Source organism: Aythya marila, assembly GCF_965140915.1.
Source record: "Aythya marila genome assembly, chromosome: 4".
NCBI lineage: Eukaryota > Metazoa > Chordata > Aves > Anseriformes > Anatidae > Aythya > Aythya marila.
The window spans coordinates 76137185-76163924 of NC_139045.1; positions in this window are offsets into that span (position 1 = coordinate 76137185).

Genomic DNA, 26740 nt, shown 5'->3' on the forward strand with positions numbered 1-26740 from the left:
AGATCATGTCTCCAGGTGTAAGTTGGAAGGTAAAGAGTGCGAGAAGAATAGACTTGCTCACAACCTCCAGTTTCTCCCAATAGATTATAGTTTTTCCCTTTGCAGAAGGTAAAGAAAGTCCTTGAATATGTTTTATTTCACCCTTCTCTGCCCTGAATATCTGTCAGGAATAGGATAGAGATGACCTTGTCATATGGCAGAGATGTGTCCAAGGTAGTCTTTTTCTCCAAGGTACTATAACCCAGAAATCAGGAACAAGGTCTGGTAGCTAAGGTCAGAAATAGAGGTGGGACTCATGGGTTCTGGTTAAAGGTGATTAACTTTGGGGTTTTCAGAATGGCGTGGGATTAATCTCACTAAGTGTTGCTGTCTAACATTTAGGTGTTGGTCTGACCCAGCTATCTGAACCCTGCTATCATCATAGGCTGTGCTCAGCCTGCCACAGGGTCATTCATCTCCCCCGTCCCAGACCCCAGCTTTTAGATGGATGGATGGATGGATGGATGGATGGATGGATGGATGGATGGATGGATGGATGGATGGATGGAGGGATTGCCCCACAGAGCTGCCCATTCCTCTTGGATGAAACCTAGATGAACTGTGGAAGATAACTGCTAGATGGCTTACAGTCAAATGAAACAAATCCTTCCCTTGATCCCCTTGGTTTGTAAACGTGCTACAGTCTTGTTAGTTTGGGGCTACGTTACTAAATCAGGTTTCTTATGTCACAAAGAGAAAGCTTCACCCGAAGGTCAGGCAGGACACAGAGTTAAGTTTTAAAGTTTTAGGTTAGCCCCAAAGAGGGCAACATAGCCTAGGTATTTTGTATCTTTCTACGTTTATCCTGATTCTTCAGGCAAATGAAGTGTTGGGGCTAATTCACAGTTACATTTTCATGCATGGATTCAAAAGCTAACATTTTGTATCAATATGCCCCCAGCAGTCTGGAAGCAGTAATTCTTCCTTCTCAAAATTTGAAAAAATGCTTAAAAATATTCCTAAAATCTTCATAATATCCCTAAGAGCTTCACAGTGTCCCCCTTCTGAGATGTCTTCTCTGCTTGTTGGCAGGAGTGCAATGGTCCTAACCCATAGTCCAAAACATGAAGGGAGAAAAAAAAAAAAAAAAAAAAAAAAAACAGTAGATATCAAGAAAATCACTCATGGCCAAAGAAAGGAGATGACTTGCTCAAAGCAGAGCTGGGATCAGAGAGGAGGTCATCATGTAGGTAGGTAGATATTTTTGGTATTTGGGCACACTGCTTCCCCATGGCCCTAGTTCCTTTCCTTTCACCTTGGGGTGCTCTGAGGATAAATATATTATTAATTCATTGAGAATCTAGGTACTGTGGCAGTAAAAAACATGTAGGAATAAAGAAAAAAAATAAAAAAGCTTCAAAGGTCCTTTCTATTCCTAATGCCCAAACCAACTGCCTGATGAGCAGAAGCCTTGCTGACAATGAACAGACAGAAATTAGGAAAGCCTTTTTTTTTCTTTCCTTGGTGAACTGCCACAGTATGAGCCATGCACACACAGCTTGTTATTACAATATCTCAGCTTCTTATCCTTTGCTGCTAGCACTGCACAAACCCGCTGAAACACATTACCAGGCAAAACTCTATAAACATAAGGAAGGGAAGAGCCGAGCTCCGCTTGGTGCACTTTCAAACCACAGCATCTTAAGTGGCACAGGGTAACAACTTAGATGACAGATCATTAGACCACATGGTTTACATTAATCACTTGATTACACATAAAGTATTGCAAGCCTCTTTGCCTGCTTCCAAACTGTGCTTTAACAGAGAGCTTTGCAAAGTCTGTGCTTGGGGAGGTATCTAGTAGGAGACAGCTTCTCTTTTCCTTCCTAAAGTGTTCCAGAGGTAAAAGAGGTACTCCACATGAATCATGGGTACAATATTTGATATTTTTATTATTAACTATGTGACTTACTGTAATCATTCGGTATCCTAAACTAGGTGAAGTCCTTTACATGTGCTATGACTGACTGCTAAGTGAGTGCATTGCTTGCTTTGCAATGATCACTGAATCTTAAATGTCTCCTTCTTACCCCATTTATGGATTTGGTTTTTGAGTGTAGACATCCACAGCTGAGCTCCCATGAGGCATGTCTTTTCAGCCTCTATCACCAAACGTCTCCTGGAAATCACAAGGCAGCTCATAACCATCATAACTTATTTCCATGCATGGGTTTATGGATGTGAGTTATCCAAATGATGCTAAAGGCTGTTTGTACCCCCGTCCTCAACCCAAACCCTTGCAAAGTAAAGATGCCCTAAAGCAACCATTGCTCACAGCCCCAGCTGACGTAGGCCCAAATCTGTATTTCTCTGAGGTCTCCTTGAGGGTCTCTGAACATCATTTTCCCCTGTGGACCTGGTATCCAAAGCCTATGGGCCCCTTCTCAGAGTAGGATGAAGGGACGTTTTTCAGCCTTTGTTTCCACCAAATACACGGTAGGATAGATGTTACAATTCATTTACCATTGCAAAAGCCTTTGACTGAAAAGCAGAGTAGGAGAATTACATGCTCAAAGAGTTTAAAAACCCAGAGACCTCAGCTGATGCTGGCAAGCACTCTCAGAACCAACTCTTGACCAGCCACTCAGTTTATTAAAGGAAAAGCCTTTTGTACTCTACTCCATCCTGTCTTAAATAAGCACTGCTCTGGTTGTGCTGCAACACCAAATCTTCACTCCCGGCCCCGTGCCTCGCCCCAACGCACCACACGCGCTGTGCATAGACACACGTAGGCACTTGGCGTAGACACTTATCCAAGCTACAGAGCTCCAGCACTGCCACCTCTTGGCAAAGCCTGCAAGATCTCACTACCACTGAACCTGCATGGTAAAAGTCTATTTCAAGGGAAGGGGAAAAGGAAAGTGCCCACGTTCCAACTGGAAAGAGGGCAATAAACCCATGTTCTCCAGAAGGTGATGGTGCGAGCTCCCTTCCCCCTAAACTAGAAGGAAAGCCATGATGTGCCCTATTGCTGTCCTGGCCATCCCCCATATCCCCCAACACATACAAACAAAATGTCTCCTGCTTGTTAACTCCGCTTCACCAGCTCCTCTTCGAGGCTGCATAGACGTCGGCACTGGGGAATGTGTTTTTGTTTGTTTTGACTTTTGCCCTGAGCCACCACAAATCCTCAGGGCCAGATTTCAACTTGACACTCGGTTCGGGGGAAGGCAGCCTGTCATCAAGGCCTTTATTTTGTGGGAGGGGAAGCTTGTACTTAGCGTCAGCCCGGGAGGAGGAGGAGGGAAAGGGGGGCGGAGAGGGACGACTGTTCTTTTTCGTCGTCCAATTTGGGGCCCTTTGCTCTGTCCTTGGCCTCTTTCACTCCAGGTTCCTCCTGGACGTGTCTCCTCTCTGCCCTCCCTCTGGAGTCAGCTTTAAAGCTGCTGGAGGCCGTGCCCGGGGCCCCCACCTACAGAGGAAACCACAGCGCCGTGCCCTGCCCATCCTCTATGGACGGCAGTATCCCGAGGACCAGCCTCTCCTCTGAGGCCTTTCGCTTTGCCCAGGCTAAATTAGACGGGATTTTGCCTTCAGTGATTAGATGGATTTCTTCTTTTATTATTTTTTTTTTAAAGATGATGATTTCCTTTTTTATGTGCTGCCAAAGCCACTGGGAGATGTTTCGGCCTGCCAGCATCGACGCCAGACGAGAAGCGTGATGTCCGTACAGCCTGATCCCGGCACGGCCCTGGGACTCGGGCCTCCAACCCAACACAATGGAGCAGCTCTGCAAAGAAACGCGCTGCAGTGCCAAGCATTTCTCATCTTTCCCTGAGCTCACTGAGTTTAGGGCAAACAAAAGGCGGGTGGGGGTGAAGGTTTGTGTGCTTTTTTTCCTCCTGTAACACCTGATGGCACTGCCTTGGCCCACCAGGCAGCACGGGGGAGACTTCACAGCTGGCACGGGCAGGAGGAGATGATGAGGAGGGCGTCCGTACCTACACGGCTTGGCACCCTGCGACCCGCTTTTAGTGGGGCTGCACAAGTCTAACAAAGAACAGGACTTGGCCTTGGACCTTCTCATTTCTGGATTGCCAATTTGTCTGTATTCAGCAGAGGGCTCTTTAATCTAGCAGACAACAGTTTAACAAGATCCAATGGCTGGAAACTGAAGCCAGACAAATTCAATCTGGAATAAAGCACACTTCTTTCTCTTTTAATACGATAATTAACTACAGGAACAACTTACCTAAGGCTGGTGTGGGTTCTCCCTTTGAAATCAAGACGGGTTGTCTGTCTAAAACACATGCATGAACTCCCTCGTGAGTTATGGCACAGGAACTCGGGGGCAGGCGGTGGGATTTATGTGGGAGGTCAGAGATCTTTTCTTGTCTTACACTCATTGAATCTACCTTTTGCTACAGGATTTGGATCCTTTTCCCCTCTGAAAGGCTGTGTTTCAAGTGATTAATGTTCAGCGGGATACCTTTAGCCTACCAATCCATTTCAGATTTTCTTTCCCTTTTCTGAACCTTTCCCAATAGGTAGAAGACACCTCCACTGACTTCAGCACCAGTTCTACATCCTTTTCAGCACACTATTTTTTTTCCTCCTCCTGCTTTGTCTTGGAGCAAACCTGTAAAATTTCTCTCTTTGAAGAACTAATAATTCTCTGCTTACTTTTTCTGTTGGACCCTCCGAAGCATCCATCAGCATCGAAGGAAGTGCTTTGGTTCCTTTTACAAGGGTGCATGCAATAAAGTATCTGCCACATCTAACCTGCCGATTTCTTTTTGGCAGATCCACCAACTTCCACATAATTCTTCGCCACAGGATCTCAGTGCCTTCCCTTGTTTATTTTTGCGGAGAGGCTAGGAATTGCTAGTCAGCTGCAGACATGTATAGATTTCAGCAAACCTGCAAGAACAGAGTTCTGTTTTTGTTTTTTTTTTTTTCCTTTTTTTCTTGGTCAGAAACTGTACCTATACATTGGTTTGGGCATTCTTTTTAGTCCCAGCATATTCCAAATCTAACATTCAGCACTTCACTTTTTTCCCCAACTAAATTAGGTCTCACAAAGGGAAAGGTGGGTACAGCAGGTATGTTTATAAGACATTTCCACATTACTAGCTTTACTCCATTACTAGCCTTGAACTTGTATTATTCTAGAGGTTGGCTCATACATAACCACTGTGGTGGCTAAAATGTAAATGGTAAAGCTTTGGGTGCTCCCTGCCCCAGCCCCACATATCTCTGCTGCTGCTTAAAGGTAGCCAGCAGGTTCAGCTGCCAGTATTTGCTGTATTTAAGAGCTCACACTGTTTAAAGACTGGTCACAGGCTGCCCAGAAATCATATCTGCCATTTCAGTAGTAAACATCAGGGCTTTTCTGGGGTTGGCCTCAGACAGTCTCATCTGCCTGTGGCTGGGTACCTGGTGGTGTCCAGGCTGGTTACAAGGCACAGTCCATCTCTTAAAGACTGCTCTGTCCAGCCACTGATTTTAAAGGTGTCCTGCTAGCAAACCAACCCCTTTTTCTGATTCCACAGACAGGAAAGCTGGCATGGATCTTTTGGGGTTCATAAACATCTGATGGCCCACAATAGGCACCCCCATGCTGGGATCTTATTAATCTTATTAAGTCCATATGCTGCTCCCTGCCTGGCCATGGGGCAGGGACCTGCCTTCTCCACTTCCAAGCCTGCCTTAGCCTAGATGATAACCCAAGAGGCTGCCGCCAGACTCAAGTACACACATTTCTAGGCTGTGCCACCCCAATACTGCTCTGCAAGGCAACAAGCTGCTTCCTGCCTTCAGGGAGGGGAGAGAAAATAGAAAATGGAGATGAGGAGGAGGAGAACACAGGACCCAGCTGGATGAGTCTCCTGCATCCAGCACATGATCTGGCTGAGATTCAGGAAGCTTCAATCCACAACAGAGTTGTGCAGAAAGACTGAATCTTGAGGTAACCCAAAACTGGCAGCACAAGGTTTTAGCTCAGGATCTTTTTGTCTCCATTTTGGCCCAGTATCCCAAGATCCCTCTCTTCTTCCCCATTCCCCTCCCTGGTCACCATCTCACCACTATCACCCAGTAAGCCCCAGCTTAGGATGTGCTTAGTAAGGGGGAAACAGCAGGGGAACAGCAGAAAAGGGGCATCACTGGGAAGTGTGAGTGGAAAGGTGGAAGCTGCATGGGGTCTCAAGGACAGGAGAGGAGAGGGAAGGCATTTCACACCATGAGCGATCTCCACAGTCCAGCCTGAAAGTAGGACAAGCTCTTGGATGGAAGTGGGAATCTCACAGGGTTGGGCCGGCCAGTCGCAAGACGCCATGCAAACAGCCTTTCCTGGCATGGACTTCAGCATTTCCAGCCAGAACGGGGAAACGCAGAGACATGAAAAACAGCGGAGGAAGAGGAGAGAAGCGAGCGAATGTCTCTAAGCACCCACAAAGGCGGGCCAGCGCGGGATGAGACGTGGACAGAAGCACGGGGCCACCTTCAGACTTTCCCACCGCCCTGCTGACTGTGCCCGAGGGACAACGGGGACGTGCAGACCGCAAGGATCCCAGCGCCTTGCTCAACAGCGAGCACGGCTCGGCTTTGAAGAAGGTGGTTTTGCTGAGAGCCAGCTCTCGACCGCAGGTTTGAGCTGTTTGGAGCCTTCCTCCTTCCCCTCTGCAACATTCCCGCTCGCATCTTCACATCCTCGGGCCCATGGCGGCTGCCACCCAAACCACAGCCTAATTTGATGTGTCAACATGCCCCGCGGAGGCGCATCCGGCTGATGGAAGAGTTTATAAAAAGAAATGTTCCTACTATAAAAGCCTTCAAATGAAATAAAAATGTACGGGGAGAGAGGGTGGGAAGGCCATTCTGCCCTTTTGGGGGAGTGCCTGGCATCTGGCTTCTGGCTGCAGAAACCACTTTAGCACCAGGGTTTCAGATCTTCACCTCGCCTCCATCCAGCACTTCCAGATCCTTTTAGCCCACTCTCCACCGTGTTGGCTAAGAACAGACCTTATACACACAATCTACTGCCATGTCGCCTTCTTTGCCAAGGAAACACCATTCTGCAGTTTCCATGGGACCTGCATCCAGGCACTCAGCCTGCTGCCTTCTGCACACACGTGCCCAAGCCTGCGTGCACCATGGGCACAGCCAGTGTGGAGTGGCTGCACCACGCATTAGCCCATCTCTACATGGGGACATCTACTGAGCAGCCAAATATGCCAAACCAAAGTTTTCTTCTGCCTGTCTACTCTCCCTCATCATAAAGACTTTTTAGGTACAGATACGATTCCCTCCCTGCCACAGCACCTTGTGGTCATTCGTGTCTTTCTGCTCAAATGCTCTCAGCCCTTTGGATGCCTTCTTTGCTGCCAAGGTGCTAAATCCAGTCCCTGAGGCTGCAACCAGTGGGACAAGCCACCATCAATCTCAACTGTTTTATGACAGGAGCCCCTGACTCCTTGCTTGTACCGCAGCTGAGATACAACAAACTCAAGGCACTGAAAATCTTTTTGGCAAGGTAGAAGAGGATTCTTAAAAGAGGGAACTTGCCAGAGCTTTAAGCACTGGACAGAAAGTACTGGGGGCAGAGAGAGGCTCCAGCCTGATTCTTTTCCCTCTGGGCAAGGTACAAATCCCAGAGCAGCTGCCAGGATGACCCGGACACCCAGAGGTGTGAAGTGCCCTGGGCTCAGCACAGCACAGCATTTGTGACGTGAGGTTTTGCACTGAAAACGCTCCTTTTTCCAGGGCCGAGGCACTGTGCCCTAGCAGCCACTGTGCAGAAAGCAGTTAATAGCACCTCAAATGGAATACACCGATTTGCTCGTACTCGGAGCGTATTCTTTTTCACTAAAGCCTTTCTGTGGTTTTGGCTGGGCGCCGTCGCCCGCCCTGAGCCCCAGAAGCTGGCAGGGCCAGCGTGCACATAGACGCACAATTGAAACATTACCAGCACTAGGCTGCTGGAGCAGCCCTCAGATGACAGAAAAGCGCTTGTGAATTTATTGGCTAATTAGGATACAGGCACATTGGAAAGTGATGTGGGAGGTGGCGTCGGTGACTCAATGGGTGGCAGGTTTCCACCTCCCACTGGACGGTCCTTGCCGTGTAGAGGGCGCTGCGCTGGCAGAGGAGAAGACAGAAAAAGGCATTGTCCCAGCCCAGGCATTCAGGAGGCTCTGGCACGCCTGCATCTTGCTTTGTTTTTCTTTCCAGGGGAGAAGTGTTAACCTCCTCCTCCTGAAAATTTTCCCACTGGGGTAAAATGCTCTGTAGGTTGTGCTCCCCCCTCCTCTCACAGCATGTCTCCTCCACGGAGCACATTGTACACCCTGATACAAAACCACCCTGCCATCATCACCCCATCCACAGAGGTGCTCAGAGCTGACTATGCCTGGTTATATCCATCCTGTTTCACCACTCAGGTCTCTGCTCCCAACCCTGAGTATCCCAGCTCTGCATGCCAAGGAACACTTTGTTTAAGGGTGCGTAAGTGATTTTGGTCTGCAGTCAGAAGCCAAAGCTGTTCTTATCTCACAATTGCAATTTTTGATTCAGAGGCAGCAGTAGCACTCTACAGGTGTTGTAGTCACCCCTCAAGTCTGGTTCCTCGGGTGGGCTATGGCTGTCCGAGAGACCCTGCTCCCCCCGACAGCACTCCTCTGAGCTTCTCCAGCAGCTCAAAGAGAGGGGAGATGCAGTTAGCTGTGGTGCCTACCTCCTGGGAGAAAGAAGAGGAGATGGAGCCTCTAAAAAAGCCTTACAGGGCACAGAGCTGGCATTTCCCATTGGGAATATTCATCTCTCAAAAGTTTTGTTCATGTTTCTTGGTTGTTTTGTTGTTCTGCTTGTTTTTGTTTGTGTGTTTGGGTCAACTAGAACAGCTCAGTCCAGGCTGACAACATGAGAGAGATGTTTTTATTTTCCTAGAAATGTTCATTTTGCGATTTCAGTTGTTGCTGGTGGTCACTTTGTTGCCAGAATGCTAACTCTGGGCCTGAAATTTGTGCTTCTCACTCTCCAAACACTCCTAGCCATAGGCTGTTAAAAGGAGCAAAGCCATTACGGTGGCAATTCAGCAATGAGCTCCAAGGAAGCTGTGAATAACACAACTCTTCGGTATTAAAGCTGTGAAATTGGCATTAAGAGGAAGAGAGTGACTTGCTCACAGTAAATCTCTCCATTGGGCCCTTTCCACAATGCACAAGGTCTTAAGCAAATCCAGGAATTAATTCTCTTGGAGGTATCTTTTTGGCTAGTCTAAATACTGGCCAGCACATGGAGAGGGAAAATCTCAATTGCTTGTGCTTGCTATTCAAAATACGGTTTCAGGATTCTCTCTAAAGTAAAAGACCACGAATGCTGTTAACATTTGCTCTTATTTAAGATGCTTACTTGGGCTCTGCTCCTACGCACTCTTGCCCAGCCTTCCTGGGAGCCAAGGCAGCTCTCCAGCCCCCGGAGGACCGGTGGACAACAAGGTTCAGCAGCCTGACAAAGGTCATATTCAGAAGAACATGGACAATGAGGGGCTTCAGCCTGACTAGCAGGGAACAAGCCCCCCAGTGCCCAACAGCAGTGCAGGCAGCCCCCAGCCCCAGCCCCAGCCCACCCTTTTATGAAGTCCACCCCATACTTGTTCTCCACTGACTAATTGCATGAATTTCTACACCACACCTACTGTCCTCAGTTAAGATGTTTGTGAAGGTAACTTACCATGCTGCTTTCTTTATTTATTTTTATTTTTATTTTTTTTCCCAAAGTGGTCCAAAGCTACACCACTTTGACACTTCTGCCCCAAATCCACTGTGGTGAAGATGAGTCAGGCACATCAATGCTCCACAGAAATGCACAAGCAGGCAGAAGAACCTACACACAAGGCCTGACCACCTAAACTTTACTTCTTGAGGAAATCAGGCCTAAAACTCAACCTGCATGCAGTCCCTTGGGAAGAGAGCAACATAACACTGGATTCTAGCTAACTGGAATTTTAAGACATGGAATATTCTAGAAGATGCATTTACTTGTAGAGCACATGCAGCACGCCTTGCTGCTCAGCAAAGGAGACCCAGGTAGACCCTGGCAAAGATCACAGGGACTCCAAGTGCATAGGGATACAAGTACAATTTAGGAACGGTCAGAGGGAGGCTTTATTAACTATGATCACAGCGAGAGAACAGTTGGACAGCATCTCCCTCTCTGCTCCCCTGTTCTCTGTTTAGTGATCGCAGAGACCAGACCTTCTTTGGAAAAAAAAAAAAAAAAAAAAAAAAAAAAAAAAAAAAAAAGAAAAAACAGTTATTCCAATGTTAACAAGGTCAAGAACCCATGCCTGGGAGGGACAAGCTCCTGAAAGCAGCCTGTTGGCTGCCCCAGTTCTAAGCAGGACTCAAGAAATACGTGGAGAGATGGCTGTTGATAGAGCCCATAGGGGTGACTCTTCCAGTGCTTTCTCAGCTCAGAAGTGGGGGGTTGGAAGCAATCACAGACTGCTAGCTTTGAGTTGAAAGGAATGCTCTTTCCGTTAGGATAACCTTCCTAGCCAGACCTCTCAAATCTTAAATATTAATAATTTTACCGCTGCAATCTGAAGCATGGGGTTTTTTTTTACAGCTCTATTTTTCGACCAGTTTCCCCTCTCCTCCATCTCTGGGCGTATCTCCAGCTGATGCAAACAGCCAATGGCTCTATCTAAGCTGTGCAGCAAACAGAGGTGCCTCTGAAGATCTCCCTCTCTCCTGCTGGGAGCTGAAGCCCTGCACATTTTGGGGCAGACCCCAGCTGCTGCAGGGGCTGAGGAAGAGAGCTCAGCCTCCACCACTCAGCCCTGCAATACATACAGTGACCGGAGCCTAGAAGGGCCTTGGAGCTGCTCGTTCAGAAGTGCTTCTGTTTCTGATTTTTTTTTCTTTCCTGACTGGAAGGAAATTTGTCTCTCAGCCAAGCTGTCTTAGAGAGCAAGAGTGGCAGAGGCAGGAAAAAAAAGTGGATTTGGCGTCATGCTTTCGAGACTGTTCGTTTTAGGTAGGATGCAGACATTGGCGGACTTTCGTGGAGACTTGACATATACTTCAATTTCCTCTTTTCTTCCCCTGAATCTGAATGCTGCATAGAGAAACACTGAGAACTCAGGCAATGGCTGACAGGGAAAATGTCTCATTTCAGAGAGTAAAGGGCAAGGACAGCCCTTTTTCCTCTGCCCTGGTATATTCAGAGCTCTCAGTCTCCCCTAATTATTGCTTATTTAAATTGTACTGGGAGACACACCCTGTGCTGTTAAAAACAACCCTCAGGAGGTAGAATAGCAGCCCCTTTCTGACAAGCATCTGGAAGGTAGAAGGGGTTGTGTCAAATTCTGGGCCCTTGAACTGCACGAGTTGGAATAAATACATTCAAGAGGATAGTTCTCGGAATGGAAAATCATGGGAAATTAAAGAAAAAAATACTGCTTGGATCTAAATTCTCATGAAGCTTAAGAGGTTTTCATCAGTACGAATCTGAGTGCTGTGAGATCCTGGGAAAAGTCACCCACCTGCCAAGCCAGGCTTTTTCATTAAATACAATTTGGAAGGGGGAAAACTATCATCTCCAAGGTCATGTAAGGGGCTCCTAATTAATGTCGATGGAGAATTTAAAGGAGTAATGTCTCCGAGGCAAGGCACACGATTCAGTCTCACTTCTGACAACTGCAAACTTGTGGAACCTACGGTCAGTTTTTTCCACTCTACCTTTCCTCAGTGTCTACACGTGTAGAAAGTTAGTGTTTGCTGCAAACTTGGCTATGCACAATGAGGGGGAGCATTTACATGCACACTTCCCCCACTGTAGCATCTGTAAAGAGATTTAAAATGGCATGCCCCTAATGACCGTGCTTCTTGTGGAAGGCAAAGATAGCAGGATAGGGGTCTCTGTGAGACCCAGAATCTGTTTCTGCTCCACTAAATGCTCCCTTTGTCCTAGCCACATAGGGTAGGGCACAGAAGGATTTGGCTATTTTCAGCAATGCCACACTTTGCAAGATGAGGTAGAGCTTCAGGGGTGAGCCCAGCCCACGTGCACCCCATTGTATCATGAATGAGATAATGTCAGTTCTGCACAACAGCAATCAGAGGAAGCACTGGGCCAAGCAGGGGAATGGAAGCCAGGATAGGAAAGCTGTCTTTTTTTTTTTTCTTGGCTTTACAGTTATTGAAAGAAGGGAGAGGTGAATCCAAGATCCAGTTATGAAGGCAGTAGGCATGAAACCTAGACCAATGACATTATCAAATGTCACACATATAAAACACATGCAAAGAGAGGGAAAATAAATGTAGCTTTGTAGGAGAAAAGGCCCTGAAGAGGAAACGGGATCCCTCTTCTTGGGAAGGGGAGTGCAGATTCTTTATTGTGCAGTGGCATGGCTCTGAGGAGGTGCAACTTTCTTCCCTCTAATAACTCTGATCCTCAGCATCTCTTCTCTGAAACCGGTGTATGAGAGGCTGGAGGAGTCCATTTGCTTTCCACTTAATACAAACTGAAGCCAATCACCACTGAAGATATCTATACTTGATAAACCTCCATGTCCTTTTGTCCCACTACAAAATTGCAACAACCTTGCTGTCTCAGAGACCTGCTTCATCTGCCCAAGGGCTTGTGAAATACTTCAATGTCATAAGGGATGTAGACTGCAAGGCTATGAAGTTGACTTCTGTCTTTTGCAGGAAAAAAAAAAATAAAAAAACAGGGCTTTGAGGATGTGGGATCTGGTTTGAAGGGACAAGCACTGAGATGGAGAACAACACCAGTGATGTTTGTTTGGGATAAAATGTTTGTTCGTCGTTTTAGGAAGAGAATTACCAGCAAGTTTCCAGCCACTGAGACAAGATGACTCTGAAGCAGCATTTTAAGTAGTAGAGAAGGGCCAAAACACTCACAGAACTATAACAGAACTGGATCATTTCACTATCATATAACACAGCATCTCTCAACCACAGGGACTTCAGCCCAATGACCCCAGAGTACTTTCAGCTCTGATTTGTAAGGATGAGGCCACAAATGGAAGTGAGACTGATCAATTCTTTGGCCCAGGACTCTTCCTTGTTTTAACTAAAGCTTTGTCTGGAATTGGAGTGGAAAGGGCCAAACAAAGATATTAAATACAGCTGTCCTGGCATGCTCATCCCACATGGAAGCTGGTGTTGCCAAATAACTTCTTAGCCACTCTGTTTCCAAGTACATGCACATCCTCTGGCAGGTAACTGAACTTTGGGGTGGTGGCCTGACCAGAATTGTAATATTCTTGAAGTGCATCGATTCCTATTAGTTAATCATGCATAGAAAGCTTTTCATAAGTAGTCTGGAAATAAAACAAGCATAGAAAGAGAGAATACAGACTCTGGCTTTGACCACATTCTTCCTAAAAGTTTGGAGAAGTTTCCATCTGTAAATGAAGTAGACAACAGGTAACCAGTTGCAGCTACCATATCTTTATCTTTACAGCCTAGAGCATTGTGAAACTTGACAGCAAATATTTTAGCTGAAGCAAAATAGAAGCAAAAGTCTCCACAGTTCTTCTCCCTTGCTTCACGTGTCATCGATTTTTCTACTGTTGCCTATACATATTTACATCTAGCTTCAGGGTAGCTATGGCATCTTTAAAGACAGTTTGGGCAGTTGTATTTGAAAGATTCTGGGCAGGAAAGGTAGCACTTCACTTGTATCTTCGTAAAAACAGATTAAAATATCACATGGGCAATAAAGCAGCTCTTAATATGACTATACCTACCAAAGGTTTGCTACATGAAAGATGCCAGAGTTTCACAAATAAACCCATCAGTTTTGCAACCATCTGTTACCTGCACAGCCCACATAGGAGGCTTCAGCTCTCTTTTATTTAAAATAGGTAGCATGTTGCTCTTCTGTTCAATCTCTCAGCAAGTGAACTAAAACTGAATCAAAACTAGAGAAAAAGGTCCCCTCTACACATGCTTACTTGAAGCACTGTTAGAGAGTGGAATTAATGACCATATGTTGCAAAGAATAAGGACAGAGAGAGAACCAAAGAAATGAGCTAGAAACTAGGCATGAGTCAAAAGACTACCAAGACTGGATGGGGATGCCAAAAGTTGCAGGGTATAGTTACCCATTTAGAAGAGTTCTGGAAAACACCTTAAATCTCAGAAACCACTCTATAACCGTACTTGTTGACCTAAAAATTAACCTTCACTGGCCTTGTTGTGAGGTTCCCTGTATTACTATTTGAAGAGTTTGCTTTGGACCACCAGTGCAGACAGGACAGGCAGTGAAGCCTAGGACTCGTCTACAGCCATCATCCCCCTGTGATGGGAAAATTTGTTGATCATCGTCTCCAAGGAGCATGTGATGAAGATGGAGTTGGGCTCCCAGGCCCCAGCGCTCACATCCCTGTGAATGTTATTAGCTTTGGCTCATTGACTTTGCATTCATGACTTTCCAAGACATCCTACCCACTTCTTCCTCTAGGGACAGCCCCACCCCAGCAATGGCTTTTACTGCTGCCTGGCCCAGCAAGTGACAGAGTAAGTGAGAATCCAGCCGGGAGGAAGTTGTGGAGCCGAAGACATCTCAACCAAAGCGGACACTGCTGACTCAAGACCTCTGCCAGCAGCCAAGGCTGAACACACTTGCAGCGCTTCCTAGCCCAGCCCAAGGTACTGAGTAACCCAGAAGAAGAGTAAAAAAATAAAATTAGTGGGGGGAGGGAGTGGGTCAAGAATTACTCACTCCTCAGCATGAACAAATATAGATTATGCGTGATGTTCTGTGAGGTGCTGCTAGGAAGTTACTTCATGCTCCTGTCCTTGCAGTATCTTCCCTGCTCCCATCAACTGCAGATACTTCATAGCCCTTGAGAAACAGTCAGCTCTGAAATGGGGAACAGCATTGAGGAAACCACCTCTTGACATAGAAAGCAGAAACCCTTCAAGCCCATGAGGAAGTGGGCAGCCAGTGGGAACAAGGAGTTCTCTCTAATGTATGCCACCTCTTGTTGGACTGTTTTGTACTTGTGATATTCACCTCAACTAAATTCCAACCTCCATGTTCCTTACCCAAAATAAAATCACAACCCAGGCATGCTCCATCAGGACAGAACTATATCCCCAGGGTTGTTTGCCCCATCCTGAGGCAGATAACCAAGTCATTTGAGATGCATGTCCTTCAGAAGTATGGCTTGGTCTTCACTGATGGGAGTAGCCCATGCAACTGATTTATCCCAATCAATCTTACAAATGATAATACACCTCCCCTGCAAGCCCCATCATGCCAATATCCTTCAGAACACTGCAGAAATCCCAGATTATTACTTGTTCAGTCTGGCCACATCACCTACAAATATTTAATTTAGGTAGAAGGGTGCAAGCTGTAACCTAGCACCATGACTAAAATTTCTCTCTTTACTGCATGAACAGCGATAGCTTTTAGAGCTAAGGAGGTACTTCAACAATAGTTAAGGAAACATTAGATCAGTTATGCTTCTACAGTGTCTTTAGGACACAAAAACTAATGACATTTAAATAAGCTATGATTCAACATAATATATAACAAAATTAAAAGTCCTAAGTGCACAGGAAAAAAATGAAACACTTCATTCAAAAAGTTGCTTCCAACTTTTCTGAGATCAGAACTTAGAGAAATCAGCAATTTCAAATAGTGTTTAAGACAGAATTAAACCTCCTGAGAAGACAGGCTGTGCATTAAAGTATTTCTGAGCAACTCTAGGATATATAAATCCAGAGAAAACATCAGCCTCAGCAACACTGCCTGGCAGAAAGGGCTCCCTGCCTTCTTCAACCTGCCAAACCCTTGTCGTTAGCATTCTCACCATTTCAGTTGCAGTAGGGTTGCATGTCCAACACAGACAAAGCTCAAAGGTCAAAGTGAAGTTGAAATGCATATATTCATATTTTTTGCCATTCCACAGAACGTCTTCTAGGTTGTCTTTGCAGTAATGGTCTTCCAGTTGCATATTGTGAGCAACATGGACTTTTGCCATTAATGGGGTCTATGACACAACCCTACATGAAAGTCTTCACTATTTTCTATTGTTACGGAACATTTAATTTATATTCACCATGGTACACTCCTTATATCTCAGCTTTCATCTCTGCTGCTTAGTTGTCAGAATCCTACTTGCGGTGTGGAGACGTGCACATTCAAGTTCAGCTTTCAGCCTTCCTTCATATCACTGCTGAGAGAATCTTTCAGGGTCTCTTCCAAATAGGTCAAATGCCCACAGATCCCTTAATACCTCTAGAACTGAGGAAAGATGAATCTTATCTTGCAAGTATGTTATTTAAGTCAGTCTGGAACAGATTAAGTCAACCTCCCTTCATTGAGTACAAGCTCATCAATGACCAAATATGGCTTTGTTGCACTCCTGGACCTTCCCCAAACAACAGTCCAGTATAAGGATCACTTGCTCCAAAATATCCCTGTTTTTGATTTTGTGGGGGGAAAAGGATTGACTGATATTTACAAAACCAAACCAAGCCTATTTTTCCCATTCTGCTTTCCACAGGCCCAATGCTTCTACTAAAATAACCATCCTTACAATGCCCTGCTCTTCTGCTTTTGATCTTCGCTGGAGCCAGGAAACACCAAAGAAGCCACAAAACAGGAGGTGGGGGGAAAGGAGAAGACTGAGCAAGAAAAGTTAATTGAACTTTTCTGAACCACAGAAAACGTTCATGGGATGACCTCATTTTATAGCTATATAATCTATGTGCCAGTCCCTCAATCATCTTTAAGGGCTGAAATACGTCAACAATTTTGCTTGCTATTTGGCAAAGAAGGGACAAGATCACAAAGTAGGGGGAGCAAGATACCTTTCATGCATCCAGAATTGCAGAAGCTTCAAGGATCAAAACATCATCCAAGAGTCTTCCCCGTCAAAAGATGGAGATTCAGAGCTCCTTTTGGCATTACCAGCACTCTCTGTGAAGGGCTACTTCCTTCTTACTAGTATCCAGGATTATTTTAAATGAGTTTTTTCTACAGACAAGTGAGATTAAAAGTCTCCCAGCTCCTTCGTCCATTAGCTACCTTCTACATCTCCCACACTGAGCATGTCTTTTGTTTTAAGTCTGGATCTACCCTCATACCAGGATTTAGCCAGTGCTGAGGTGCTTCAGAACACAGGTTTCAGTTCACACTCATTTTCAGCACCCAGTAGCCAAGTCCTCAAACATAACAGCATGCAACTTTCATCTCAGACATCTATGGAGCAGGCTGGACTTCCAGGGTTGTAGCATCCCTGACTGTTATGATGCCAGCTGCCATGGCAAGCAAGATTTTTTACTAGTGCAGTAGAAAAGGCTGCAGAAGGTGTAGTAACAGGTACCTCATTTGGGTGAAAGACGCAACAGAGGAGCCACAACAAGCTCCACAGGAGAACATATGGAAAGACAAAAGACCAGCTAAAGAAACCACTCCTGGAACTGTGTGGGACTGAAGCATCAAGAGCTGGCCTGGGCAGAAATTCAGCTAAACAGCCCAAATACTTCCCTCACTTCAGGAGCTGTAAATCTGGAGCAATTGCATCCAGTTCCCACCTAGATCATACTAGGCTACCCTTAGTTTGGCACCGCAGAGTCACTGGGTGCTGAATGAACCCACCATGCATATGCTGCAGCAGTGTTTGCTGCGAGCCTTCTTTGGCTTTCCATGATTTTAAAAAAAGCCTCCTAAGGGGAACCCCAGCTGTGTATCTGCTCAATGACAGTTTGCTGTCTAATTCCTGAGCCTTGTTTCTTTCCTTGCCACTGAGAAAACAAAAAGAGAAAGAGGGAAGAGAAAAATGGGCCTTACAAGCCAGCAGCGGCGGCATGAAAAATGGAAGCGATCGTCATTGATTTTTCACAGTTGTTACTCAAAGGCCAGGATTACAAGTTCACGGGGAGGCCACTGGCAGTAACCCCAGTCTGCAGCTAATGTGTTCCATCCAGAAACTCCCTTGCAAAAGCCATCCAGTTCCTATGAATCTCAGTGATAAGTTGAAGCTACCCCAGCAGATAATGGAAAAAATATGTTCAAAATACAATGCACCTGTCCGATTACACAAAGGCATTACCAAAAGAAAAGGGATGTAATATGTATGGGTGCATAACCTCTTACTGGATCAAATCCTCAGACCCCATAGAGTTCTCTCTCTGACCTTGGCATCATTGGTCTTTCAGAAAAGAATTGGGGTCATTTCTGTTACGATTACTTCCCCACCAAGAGCAAAGAGATGCTGTCGTTTGGAATGTAGGAGGAGCTGAGATGATGGCTGCTTGTTTTTTTCCCCCCTCCAGTGGATGGTGCTGAAATAAAAGTTCAGGTTTTGATTGCACTCATCACCCAAAAATGTGCTTGCTTTTTGTCAGAATTATCTCAAATATTTGCACCTGGAAAACACACACACAAAAAAAAAAAAAACTTTCCTGGAAAGTCACAGAGAATAAATTTTCACGTATTGTCTGCAGTAACTCTGGTTTAAAAAAAAAAAAAAAAAAAATCAGAGACCAAACAGACCTGTTGGACCGCCACATCCATCTTCCAGCTAATGAGGGTTCTTGCCTTTAATTATATTGCCCATTTTAGTATTAAAATATGCAGCCAATGTGGCTTACACACACACAGAGGACAATTCCAAGCCAAACAGATTTCACTGATGGCCTAAACAATCTTCTTCATCTCATCATATTACTTCATCGTTATAACTTCATTAGACCACGCTAAGCAATACATTACCCTCCACGGCGATGACATCTTCACTATTGTTAAACTATTATCATGTCCCAGCTTTAGCTGGGACCTCCTCTCCAGCCAACATTAATCACAGGCCCCAGATGATCCAGCGCAGGATGTTGTACTTCATATCTTTCCTCTTAAAGCGAGCCTCGCCAGCTCTTCAGTTATCTCTGCTTCTCTTAACTCTCTCCAACTCGTCCATGTGTTTCTGGGCACACGCTGAGCAGAAGTAAACACAGCACGTCCGATTCACTGAAGTATTCGCCCCACCCCAGGCCAAGGTAGCTTCAAGGTGCCAAACCCGCCCCAGGAAACCAAGGACCAGATGCAACATCTGGTGTCTCCAAAGTCCCAGCTCCCTTCACCCAGCTTGGCTGCACCAAAGCAGGGAGGCAAGGCACCTGGCCCAAAAGCAGCAGCTTTCTGCTCAACTTCGTTGCCTCCTTGACTTAGCTACAGATAAGCTTTTTTGTTTTTTATATTTTGGTGGTGGAGTGGTTGGGTGGGTTTTTTTCATTGTTGTTTTGTTGTAAGGGTTTTTTGTTTTTGTCTTAAGAAATCCACTCACTCATGGCAAAGATAAAGGGATTTTAACTTTAATTTGTTTTTTCCCTTCCCATCTCTCACTTCCACCTGAAATAATTCTACTCTGTTCCAAAACAGTATTTTTCAGGATGTATTTAGCTCTCTCTAGAATTATTACCCAGCTCTATTCTTCTGAAGCTGTGGTTTTAGGCAACCTTGAAAACATTTAAATATGTAATTATAATAATTTACATTTCCCTCAACTACCCCCTAGACAGCAATTGCTAAACAATAGCCTTTTCCCTTTTGCCTACTATTCCACAGCCCCTATGTAAGAGCGAAGAGCAGTGTAATGTACAGTGTAAATCATAATATTTAACAGACTTCTGGACCACAAGTCTTGTCAAACATGCAAAAGTACATCATATTAATTATATATATCAACTATTGGCTATTAGATAGCATTTTATGTATATGTAACGTATACAAAGTGACTATTTTTTTTTTTTTTTTTATAGAACCACAAACAAGACTGAAAGCCAACTGCACTGACATTGAACTTGCCTGAAGAGCACTCTTGCATGCACAGCACTCTGATTGAAAACAAACAACATTACCAGTTAAGTGATCTCTTCCACAATAATTGCAATCAGGAAGAGGTTATGCCATATGCACATGCTTTGGCTGTGATGTCAAAAGGGAATCTGCTCTTGCGCTAATGTATACAGTGTAAAATAATACCAAATAATTGCTGTTGAAGTCTACAGATGACAAAAAAAAATGAATGAAAAGATATATTGCATTATTCCTCTGGAATCTCCACCTGAACTATGCAAGTAAACATCTACTGTCACTTAATTGCAGTTAAAAAAAATGTCTAGTACCTGTACCTAATGCAACAAGTCCCATTACCTTCTTACCCACAGCTCCGTTGTATCTGTGCCATTCCAAGTCACCCTTTCCATGCAGGCAGAAAACAAGGGAGGAGGTGAGATTAATACTAATGGGTTTGGAAGGGACTCCAACAGGCTCATGGCTGCCCCAAATCAGAATCACACATGCTACACCCATGCTAGCACCCCAGCGATCAGGCCCCAAAGGACTCAGTTGGGCTTGCTCCAGGAGCCTCTGGCAGGCAGGGAGCTGAACCTTGGTCTCAGAAAGACCTGTCTGCCCCAACCAGGGGCTGGCTTTCCTCTTACCGGGCTGAAATTCCAGGAACAAGGAAAGTAGGTCACATTCACGGAGTACATTCCCAGAGAGTCTCAAATCCCGAGACATTCTTGGGGTCACAGACAATCTGGGCTCCCAGCATCAGCCATTGAGTATAAACAAGTCAGTACAAGAAAAAAGGTGGCACATCCTTTACGCATGGTAGCTGTGAGACCTAACCAGAGGCACTGTCGCATTCTGGTGCCCCCATTTCAGAAAAGACACTGGGGAGAGGGAGGAAAAAAGGGAAAAAAAGGAAAATTGGAAGCGGTTCAGGAAAGAGCTATAAGTACAGTTTGAGGTCTGGGAAACCTGCCATAAGTATCTCAAGCTAATAGCTTATCCAGGAGAAGGTTAAGAGGTGACTTGATCACAGCCCACAAGTACCTGCATAGAAAAGAGATTTTTGATAGGAGACAGCTCTTTAATCAGCCAGCTGATGACTGAATAATGAAATCCAAGAGTCAGAAGCCAAAAGGAGGCAAATTCAGCACTGAAATGAAATGGAAGTTTTCTGACAATGTGGGGAATTAACTGCTGAAACTATGCACCTCGAGACACCCCAGGCTTTTGGTTGCTTGGAGCTTTAAATCAGAGCAGCTACTTTTCAAAACTCTGGGTGGGTTTCACATCACCTCTTTTTCTCTCTGCAGCTTGTAAGGAGTCCAAGTGTTTGGATTAATGACCAGAAAGGGTCATCTCCAGAGGTCAGTTTGCCCCATTTTATGGGTGCCTATCAGGTTTTCCCCTCCTACAAGTTGCACCAGTTTTAAGGGTGGCGGGATACCAATTGGTCTTCAGGAGGCAATGGTCAGGTCAAGGTGTATGTATGATTTCCCCCTCCAAGTTGCTGGTCTGCTGATCCAATCTCAAACATGAGAGCTTTAACACATCTGACTCTTGGGCCACAGCATTATCACATCGCTCATTTACCTGGGTTGGAGGCCACAGCTCCATAACTTCCCAACTTGCTCCCACGGCCCCTCAGTAAAGACACTGCAGAAGTGCTAAAGACCAGGAGAGGAGCATTTCCCAATTCTCCTGACACACACGTAAGTACAGGAGCACACCTTTCCTGCCCCAGCACAAAGGTAATCTGTGATATCTAAACCACTGCTGCTAGTTCTGGGAATTTCCACATGGTTTCCAGTCCAAGCTGCATTTACGGGAAAACTCCAGCAATGGTAGCATCCAGCTCCTCGAGGACTCACGAGCACACTCCAAGAAGGCGTCGGGGGAGAGCAGGAGTCTCAGTAGTTCGGATTATTTCCAAGCAAGGGCTGAAGCTTGGATGCAGTCAGTAGCTTAATGAACAGCGTCAGCATCCCCTGAGTCAAACCAGCATTCATCTACCGTAGCCGACAGCTCTGCACAGTGGCTGGGACGTCTGGAGGATTCATTCCTTTAATTAGTGTTTGAGAGACACTCAAATGCTACAGCACCAAGGGCTGTAACAACAGACATATGAACGCTTGGGAATGTCAGTAAATGGTACCGAGAGAACGAAACCCTGCCCCTTCTCACTGCGGTTCTGGCTTTGCAAATTTATCCAGAGCAAGAGAGAGTCTCTGCAGGCAGTTCCATTTGCCTGAGCCTGGGGTTGTTACAAACCAAAATGCAAAGAGACTATAAACTTGACTCCCTTTCATCTCCCTCACCCCAAATAAATCTTGGCCATTTACATTTAGTAGCCAGTGAGCTATTAGGAGACAGTAGACTTTCCAGGGCATGTTTCTGAAATGCTACAGCAGACAGAGCAATTGTTGCTCAGGGACTCCTTTTACAGTTTCCATAGAAAATACAGGCTGTGAGGGTTTGTGGGCTTTTTTTTTTGAGCAGTTTTTTTAGCTGATTTCCAGTCTCATGCCTGGTCAGAGCTGCCTCCAACATCTCTCCTTCTTTAAGTGTGCAATAATTTTAAGATGACAGAAGCTCACTGCTTGCTCAGATCTACCTCATTCTCTGAAGTTCCATCTAAACTGCCTGATCTGGCAGCAGCTCCCTGCTCCGGAGCAGGCCACATGTCCTGCCCTTATCTCAACTCCCCAGCAGGGCAGAAGCTGAGCACTTGCACCTCTCCCCACTCACTCATTTACACCCCAGCATCTATGGGGGCAATGAGGGGTGGGAGGGAGCTGCCACATCCTGCAGTTACTTCTGATGAGGCTGTCTGGGGGATTTCTGCAGTACAAACCCATCAGGTCCTGTCCACAGAGCCTTGAAAAAGCAGCAGAGTAGAGTGCAATTGGAGGACCATACAAGGTTAAAGCAGCCCATGTAAGAAACAGCTCCCTAGGACTTTGGGAGAGCCAACTAGACTGGCTTGGAGGCCTCAGGGTGCTTAATGAAGCAATAGTCTTAAACACTATCTTGCAAGGTGGCCAAATGACTCAGTTTCCTGTGATTTCTCATGTCCATGTCCATTAGATACAGAGTCCAGTTTTCATGCTGCATGTTCATTCTTTAGGCTAAGGAGATGGGATTAAGCCATTCCTCAAACATGCTTGAAACCTAAACACTCCTGGACTCTGGAAAATTAAAAATTTGTCTCCAAGTTAAGGTGCTGGACCCCAATCCACTTACAACGTTAATAATCCACTGAAGAGCTGGTGCTTGGAGCTTTGCTCCCAGGGCAAAGGCCAGCTCAAGACAGTGACTCAACTGACCTTTTCGGGTGCTGGACCAGACCCTGCCTTCTGTCATGCAGGAAGAATTGCTGTCTCACTTCAGCGCAGTAGGTGCCAGCACCAGGCAGGAACAGCCTTTGGTTTTGTCATGATCCTGCTGGCGTTGAGCAGAGCCAGCCGGTGCTGTTATTTTCTGCAGATCTCTGATTTCTCAGTTCACAAGCAGATCTGAGAAACTGGAAAAGAGATTTGCTTCAGATCAGAACAAAACAGAAATATTTAAAAATTTTCAGCAAACCAAAGAGCCATAAAAGTGTCACTATAGGGCTGAACACAGCCCATCACCAGACTCAAAATGAAATGTCTTGTTTCCTCCTTGAGTTTATTAAAAGCTTTTATTAAAAATAAAAATGAACATAAATTTTGAAAACATAACTTCACTTCCAATCCAAAGTTTTGGGTTGAAAAGATTGAAATGAGCTCTTCAGACCTCCCCCCAATGGTATTTTAAGGGTTGGATATTTCCATCTGAACAATTTGTCCAAAATCAACACAAATTCCAGAAATGCTTCCTTTGAACCCACTGCGCACTTTTCAGTGAAGAACAAAGCTGCAGCTGAGAAGTCCTGTTCATGTCCAGCTGGGAGGCTGCTGGTGAGGGAGGTTGCTCAGTTTCTGCCACTGACATGACAGAAGAAGGTGTCGTGTGAGTGCTCCCTGACCTTCAGCAAGCAAGCAGCCAAAACTAATTTGTCGCTAGGGGTAGGTTTGAGCTTGCACATTACTGGGCTGCCTATCTGAAGCAAGCTGGGAACCATCCTCATGAGTTAGTTTGCAAGCAAGGCTGTGGGTGCCTTAAGATCTAGGAAAAGGGAGTACCTAGGGTTGGTACCACCTCTGTTGGGCACAGTGGGAGCAAACATGTTTACATCCTACCCTACCTGATTGTTACTGTAAGGTACATGCCACCATTTCTGATGGAGCTGACCCATCCTTCCATCAGCTTTGTGCCCAGCTCCATCCTATTCATCACTGTATTTCAAACAGCCACCCTATTCACTAACAGGGGAGCTTTCAGCATGAAAGCTGGGGAGTCACCACACATCTGGATATCCTGCTGTTGAAGATGAAGGTGGGAACTCCAGGGCCTTTCTCCATACAATCAGCAGCAGGGCCAGAAGACAGTTGTCCCAGGTGCTGGCTGAAGGTTCTCAGACACCACAGTACTATTAGTTATTTCACTATGTTCAGATATTATACTGTCAATGTAATTACCATGTACCAGATGTACCCCTCCCATTTCAGACCTTAGCAAAGCTAAGGTTTCCACAACAGTGAAAGAAAGCAACATAAAGATTGTTTTATCAGCTTAAAATTTTCTGACAACAGCAAACTCTAGTGAAAAAATCTCAACTGCCTACTACTTCAGATGGATTTCACAGATTGGATTTCAGCCCAAATCTTCAGGTTTCTGAACCTTTAATTAGTATTGTGTCAAAAAAGCTGTGGCAGGCAGTTGCATTTCTGTAATTATCCACCAATATACCACACAACTATCGGTCCCATCAGGCAGAGCTACAGCAGGGGGAGTGAAATTGCACAAGTAACACAGCACCACTGCTGCCACAAAAGGAAAACTTCTGCTAGACTCATCTCCAGCCACCTTGATTCTCCTGAAGGTATCGCATTACATTGGCACGGTGAACAAGGTAAAAATTCCCAATCCTACACCCCCAACAAAGCAGAGAGAGTTAATGGGACTTGTGCTCCAAAGTCAGATAGGGACATTTAACATCTCTCCATCTGCCTGGGGGAATGTCTTACAAAGCTAGACCTGGAACAAGACGCTGAACCTAAGAAACACTATGTTGTGTGTTTTTTTTTCTTTAAACAAATCCTTTGCAGCAGGATATTGTGAAATCCAGACAGGGGCCACTGTTAAAATGAAATGCCACGAGCACAAAGGATAGCGCTTACAGCAGAAAGCCCAAGCAACTCCATGCATTCTCATACACTATCTATACACACACATTTTATAATTTTTAAACTGCTCTGATTCTCTGCCAGCTGCTGTAAATTTCACCTGGAGAAGGGGATCAAGTCCAGGCCTCATTAGGTTTTTATATTCTTTCTGATTGCTTTTGCAGGCCTCCAAGCCTGTCTCACAAGGGACCCCAGGGTTCAAAGATCAAATAAATTGTCTGGCAGATTTATCAGATCTCATGGTAGGTAGCCATGTAGTAAACTTCCTTTGCTTTCCTCCCCTCCCCCTCAACTTAACAGCAGAAAATAAAAGGGACACTAGGAGAAGATGGCATCGCCTTGCCTACTTTGTCACCTCTGGATTTAAGAAATCAAGTCCATTGCTTTCTGTACAGTCTCCACTGGCAGAAAGCAGAAGTAGCACAGGAGGAAAGCCAGCAATGGCAGCACAGTTGAACAAGCCAGAAATAAAGCTGTTAGCTTGAGCATCGGCAAAAACATAAGGCATCTGCAAAGCCACCACACTATCTTTCACAGAGCTTTCCTCTGGAAAATACCCCAGAGTATTTCTGCAAAGGCTGCTTGCAAGCAAGGTGCGAACCAGCCCTGCCAGATGCCTGCAGGCAGCTCTGATCCCACAGATCATTAGCTCAGAGAACTGCTTTTACCCTTGTTACACTGCTTCCAGTCCCGTGCTGGTGTGCAGCTGGCCAGGAGAACAGGCAAAACGGCCTCATGCCTGCCTGCAAAAGACCATGTACACGCAGGGCTTGGGCTTGCCCCCAAAACTGTCCCTCCCTGCAGCTCTCCTGTAGTTAAGGCAGAAGAGCAAGCAGCTTTCTCTACTCCCAATTTTCAGTGACTAATTGAATGGATAGAAAGCCTCTTGGGCTCTTTTCAAATAAATTCAAAAGTTTTAGACATAAAATGAAAGCCCACAGCAGTTATTTCCACTGCTGGGGGGAGGTATGACCAGACAGGCCTCATGGGGAGGAGCAGGCCTGAGCTGGGAGGTCAGCCATTAAGTCCAGGGCAAGGACAAAAAAAAAACATTTTGTAGGAGCAGAAATGTGGCTGCAGGTGTGATGGGCTGAGGACAGGGAAGCAGCAAGGCTTGTAGAAAGTGGCTATAAAAAACATGAAGGAAACTGGAAGGAAAAGAAAAGAGTTAAACCTTAAAAAAAAAAAAAAAAGTGGGTTTTTCTTTCTTCCTCTTTTTTCATTACTTGAAATGTGGATGGCCATGCCTGAATAGGCAAGAGAAACAGAGTTTACATGTTACGTGACAGTGCAGAGGGTGCTGGTCAGGAATACAAACCCTTTCTTATAAGGCTTGAAATACAGCCAAGGATAAGGATCTATGGCTCATTATGGAAGAAGAGTCTCACTGCCCATCCAGGTCCAATGGATACACAGCTGTCCTGCCATGAGATTTTAGGTGTCAAGAGAAGTTACCAGTACCTTTCTGTTCCCCTTTCTACCTAATAGCATCTTCTGCCAGCCAACCTGAGGTAGTCTACATAAAACCCCAGCACTGTCCCCACTCTGTTCACTCTAATACAGGGTGAGCATCACCCGTTGACATCAGGCATGGAAACGCATATCAAGAGACATGATTTTTGGTCCAGGAAGAGAACAGCTCCAGTATT